The sequence below is a fragment of the Podarcis pityusensis genome, assembly GCF_964106645.2.
Source record: "Podarcis pityusensis genome assembly, chromosome: 16".
Lineage (NCBI taxonomy): Eukaryota > Metazoa > Chordata > Lepidosauria > Squamata > Lacertidae > Podarcis > Podarcis pityusensis.
The window spans coordinates 9,320,912-9,327,003 of record NC_138041.1 but is presented as its reverse complement, the minus strand read 5'-3'; positions in this window follow the sequence as shown (position 1 = coordinate 9,327,003).

Below are 6,092 nucleotides of genomic sequence, written 5' to 3'. Positions count from 1 at the left end.
GTTTGCTGCTCTGGTTCGCCAGAAGCAGCTTAGTCATGCTGGCCACATGACCTGGAATCTGTACGCCGGCTCCTCGACCAGTAAAGTGAGATGAGCGCTGCAACCCCAGAGTTGGTCACGACTGGACCTAATGGTCAGGGGTACCTTTACGTTTACCTTTAACTGCGTCAAATGAATTAACGTGCAGATGGGGACTCTGTTGAGAGATTTTGAAAATACTTCTTTACTCAGAGTCTGATCCGCGTTCTCCGGGTACTTGTTCTCAACCTGTGGGTCCCCAGATATTGTTGAACTACAACTCCCATCATCCCTGAGCTCTAGCCTTGCTAGCTAGGGGTGATGGGAGTTGTAGTTCAACATCATCTGGGGACCCACAGGTTGAGAAAGGCTGTGTGATTACATGGTTTAACAACTGGGCAGCAGAACTCCTGCTATTGGGTCTGTGAAGGGTTAAAGAAGGGTCAGGGGAAGCTGGCCAGGATCATCCAATTGGAATATGGAGTCCTGCATGCAACATAGGAGTTTGAGAAGGGAGTGGGAACTTGTAAGCACAAAGTGACCTCCCAGCGGTGGGCAGGGTGTATGGGGGTCCTGGGCTGCCCCGATGACAAGACCCCCTTCTTAGCATCGCTGTGGGCTCTCCAAAGGAAAGCAGATCAAGACGTTTGGCTCCAGCTTGGCTGCAGGAATTGCCAAAAGGTGACGTACCAGGTACCACCCAACCGTCTTAGGGGCTCCACTCTGGATTGGTGTAATGTTTACTCTGCAACCTTTTCTTCTCCCAAAGATATCCCAAAAAGTGGTTGACAATGGAGGGAGTGGGGCGAGGGGAGGATATCTGGTGGACCCCCCCCCCACTAGAAGCAAAATGAGATTGGGTTCCTTGTGTTTTTGGGATCAAGGGGCTAGCAGAGAGAAGACTCCTGGGACACCAAAGCCTGGAAGATTGGCAGCAAATAGTTGAGAAGAGGATATCTGGATTCTTTTCTCTCTGTGGACTCTGAACATACTGCAAATGTGTTTTGTATTAACGGATCCAGAATGATTTTCAAGAAATTGCAGAACTGGGGGTGGGGGGTCAGAGAGAGAGGCACATGGAAAGGCGATCATATCCACAAACCATCTTCAAGATTTGCCTGCTACAGTGGTACCTCGGGTTACAGACGCTTCAGGTTACAGACTCTGCTAACCCAGAAATAGTACCTTGGGTTAAGAACTTTGCTTCAGGATGAGAACAGAAATCACGCAGCGGCAGCGGGAGGCCCCATTAGCTAAAGTGGTGCTTCAGGTTAAGAACAGTTTCAGGTTAAGAACGGACCTCCGGAACGAATTAAGTTCTTAACCCGAGGTACCACTGTATCTAGAATGCAAGGCTATGGGATCCTGGGAACTGTAGTTTGTTAAAGGGTGCTGGGACCTGTTCTGTGAAGGGTGAACTACAGTTCCCAGCTCCTTTCAGGGGAAGCCATGTGCATTAAATGTGCGTCGGCAGCCATTTAGATTATGCAATATGAAATAAGCCCAGGCTCCAGAGTGCAAGGCGTGCTTTGAATGAAACACGGACCCTGCCCCACAGCTGGTGGTGGGGTGCAGATGGGGAGGGGGGGTTGATCCAGCAAAGTGCCCAGGCTCAGATCCATGCAAAGGAAACTCTCCAGCCATGCTGGGCAGGGTGGTGTAGACTCCTTTATCCCTGCTCAACGCCCCCCCCCCCAACTTGCAGGTAACTGGGTGGGGTCACACACACAGGCCCAACCTGTTTGGCTGCCGCCTGACAGGCGGGAGAAGAGCTCACCGTGTTCCTCCTCGCTTCACACTCACCTGGCCTCACCTGAACAGACCCTCCCGCCCCACCCAGTGCTCAGCCAGGAGCTTTGTCCTCCCCCCATGGAAAAATTCCTGGCTTCCCAATCCTGTTCCCTTCCTTCTCAGCCTGAGTCAGAAACAGCCACACGCAGGAGAGCGTTTTGAGCTGAGCTGGGCGGAAAGCTTGGAGGAAGCTCACAGACCCCTTGCCAAGGCAAACAGGTCCCTTTGCACAGACATTATCTCACTGAAGCGGCTGAGCCCAAGGCCCATAGCAGTGGGGGAGAGCCCGTTCCAAGAGGGATGCAGGATCTGGGCCCAGCAAGGCTCGGGTGCGTGCCGAGGGATCGCAAAAGCCCAGCCCTGGCGGTTGCTCCCCCCCCCCCCAAGCACACACACCTCTCAGGATTGCAGCTCAGGCCTTATTGTTCTGTTGCTCCGGCATGGTGTAACCAAAGCAGCTCTCTGCCCCGAGGAGCTTACAATCGGTGTTGCAAACGGAGAGAAAGGAAGAGGAGCTTGCGATGGCTGTGCACTCTGCCTTCATAGAATCATCAGAGTCGGAAGAACGGATGCGTGCGTTTCCCTGCGTACAATTTCCTTCCTGAAATTTGGCAGGGGCAGAGTAAATTTCAATGTAGAAATGGACACATGCAGAAGGTGCGTTTCAAACGGGACAGATTCAAGAACTTACATAGCAGTAAGAAGCACTGGGCATGCTTCTGAGCATGTACAGAGTACATTTCAGTACGGACAGTTTAAGGTGTCCCCTGAGCACATGCGGAGTGTTGTTCGGGTAAGGAGAGGTGCAAGTTCTCCTGAGCATGTACAGTGTGTTTCAGTGGGTGCAAGTCGCAACCATATACCTCCCTGAACCTTAAGATCCTCCTGGGAGGCTCTGATCTGAGTGCCCCCAGCTGGATGAAGTGAGGCTGGTGAGAACCAGAGAACGGGGCCTTTTCAGGAGTGGCTCCCTGGTGACAGAACAGTCTTCCAAGGGAGTTTTCTCCAGAACCATCTTTGTGATACTTTCAGATTTCTCTGTTTACCCAGCCCTTTCCATAAATGATGCCATCAGGGTCTATCCCTGCACTTTAACTTTGGAGCCTGCCTGCCTGCAGGAATCTTTTGCCTAACGTGGGGCTCGAGATCAAGAGTTTACTGACGGAGCTATCCATCGTGAGCCAATTTTGTTTGTTTTGTATCTCTAGAACTTTTGACTCGATGGCTTTATGTCTTATTTTCCATTTATTTGGTAAATATTTGAGGTTTTTGTTCTGCTTTCTTTTTCTTTTCTTATTTATTGTATGCCACCCAGCACGAGCTCAGGAAAATGCACTCTGCACATGCCCAAAGCCATGTTTGTTTATTTATTCACAACATGTTTATGCTTCCACTGACCTGGGAGAGAACAGGTTTCAAAGCCCCACTCAGGCTTGAAGCTCTCTGTGTGTGACCTTGAGCCAGTTGCTCGTTCTCAGTCAAACCTACCTCACAGGATTGTTGTGGAGGGAAAAGAACTACCCACACCTTGAGTTTATTGGAGGAAATATTTTATAATAGTAATAATTATTATAAGTATATACTACGTGGAGGTGATCACAGTATTCTGCCCCGACTCTCAGAGAATTACTGAGTCCTAGGCACACTAGATTTCAAGCTGATTTTACATATGAAAGTGTTTTTAATTGTTGGGGTTTTTTTTTAAAAAAATATTGTTATAATTGTTTTTAATATATGAAATGGCATAATTGTTTTGATGGCTGTTTTTATTGTGAGACCGCTTGGAGATGTTTTATGGGAAGTGATTCATGAATGGAATGAATGAATGAATATCTTGAGTTATTTGATTTTGCTGTCTGTATACGTTCATCGCCCAGCTATCCACAACTTTGCTTTTAGTACACAGGACGTAAACAAAGCAAAAAAAAGAACAAATAAACAAACAAGCTGGATAAACCATTGGAAGAAGCGGTCTGACAAAGCCTCGCTGTTGCTGCCTGCACACTGTAAATTGAAAGCATGCCCGCTCAGAGTTTGTTCAGGGTGTCGGAACTGTAGCTCCAATTAGGAGTAAACTACAGTTCCCAAGATTGGTGGCTGGGGATGTGCGTTCAACGTGCTTTAAATATATGGTGTGTACCATATATGGGACGTGGGTGGCGCTGTGATCTAAACCACAGGGCTTGCCGATCGGAAGGTTGGCGGCCCCAGCTCCTGCCAATCTAGCAGTTCGAAAGCATGTCAAAGTGCAAGTAGATAAATAGGTACCGCTCCAGCGGGAAGGTACCGTATTTTTCGCCCTATAGGGGGCACCGGCCCATAGGGCGCACCTAGTTTTCAGGGGGGGAAATCAAGGGAAAAAATATGATTCCCCCCCCCCCCGCAGCTCTGGGAGCGCTACTCCAAGACCTTCTCCCTGCTTTTGCGGGAGGTGGCGGAATTCCCCCACCTCCCGCAAAAGCCCACAGGAGCCGCGCACGACTCCTGCGGGCTTTTCGACCAGGAGGGAGAAGGGACTGAAACGGCCAGTCAGTCTCTTGTCCCTCCTCGGGGAAAAGCGTTTCAATGCACTGCTCTGGTTTCACCAGAAGCGGCTTAGTCATGCTGGCCACATGACCCGGAAAAACTGTTATGCTCCGGCCCCCCACAAGGTCTGAGGGACAGTGGACTGGCCCCCTGCTGAAAAAGTTTGCTGACCCCTGGACTAGATCAAGGGTAGGCAATCTAGGGGCCGGGGGCTGGATCCGGCCCAATTGCCTTCTAAATACGGTCTGGGAACCAGCGTGTTTTTACATGAGTAGAATGTGTGCTTCTGTTTAAAATGCATCTCTGGGTTATTTGTGGGGCATAGGAATTCGTTCATATTTTTCCCCCAAAATATAGTCCGGCCCCCCACAAGGTCTGAGGGACAGTGGACCGGCCCCCTGCTGAAAGAGTTTGCTGACCCCTGGGCTAGATTGAACCTCAGGGTCCCCTCCAGCTGCAATTCCATGATCCTATGGTTTGAACAGCCTTGGGGGATGAGAGCAAAAGCCCATCTTGTTCAGCCTCTTGTTCTGATCGTGGTCATTCAGATTCCTCTGGGGAGGTCCACAGCCAAGGCTCGAGGACACTGTTACTCATAAGGAGACCCCAGCTGGATCAGCCAAAGGCATAGCTGTCAACTGTCCCTTATTTTGCGGGAAACTCCCTTATCCCAGCGCCGTGTCCCGCTGCTGTCCCTTATTGATGATGTCCCTTAAATTTCCCGGGTTTCATGCTTGCCCGGCTCGGGAGGGAAGCAGCGGCTCGGGGTCCTCCGCTGCGAGAGAGAGCGCGCGCTGGCGCCGTCGTCCTGGCGCAATGAGTTCCATCAGTCCTTCCCCGCCCAGGAGAGGGGGGGGAGGGAGAGAGACTCTTGCCCATGCTGCCTGCAAGCCCGGAGGCGGCGGCAGCAGTGGTGGCAGCTGAGGGGGCGGCCTGAGGGAGGAGGAAGAGGAGGGGATGGGGAGGGACGCAGAAGGGTGGCGCTTCAGCGGCCGCTGCGGTACCGCAACCGCCTCATGCCGGATTGACAGCATCTGTCAGTCCTACCAATGTATGTAACTCTTTACAATAGCAAAATCCCTTATTTTGGCTGCTGATCCCTTATTTTTGAGGCTGCTGGTCCCTTATTTTCAAATCTGTAAGTTGACAGCTATGGCCAAAGGCCCACCTAGTCCAGCACCCTCAATTTGCGGTGCCCAGCCAGATGCCCCTGGTGGGAAGCCCCCAAGCAGCCCCCAACTGCAGCAGCGCCTTCCTTCCCCACCCACTCCTGATTCCCAGTTCGCTGCCTCCGACAGTGGAGGGAGGCCTTGAAGCCGCCGACTCCCCTTTATGGCGTGCACTGATTTGAAAACCCCCACACGGCAGGAGGCAAACTCTGTGGCTGAAGGGATTTAGCGGCACGGCGCTTGCTTTAGGGGGGGCGTCTGCCTCGGGTGGAGGGGAAGCTTTCCTGTGTCAACCACTTCAGAGGGGCCGAGGAAAGAACGGCGGGCTCAGGAGAGGCATGAAAGGCAAGCCACAGTCGGAGGCGTACGTAAACCACCCTGCGCCCCCAGAAACCGACCCTGCCGCCTGATTTCTAATTTTAGGTCCTGTCGGAGAGGAACAGATCCTGCAAGGGGGATATAGAGTGGGAGCCTCTGCGCTTTTTATACATTCACCTCTTCCTCCACCGGCTCAGATTTTTGGTGGCGTTATAGAAAAAATTGGGGTTGGCTTTGACAGCCTTAACTCCCCATCAAGGGCCTTGTCGG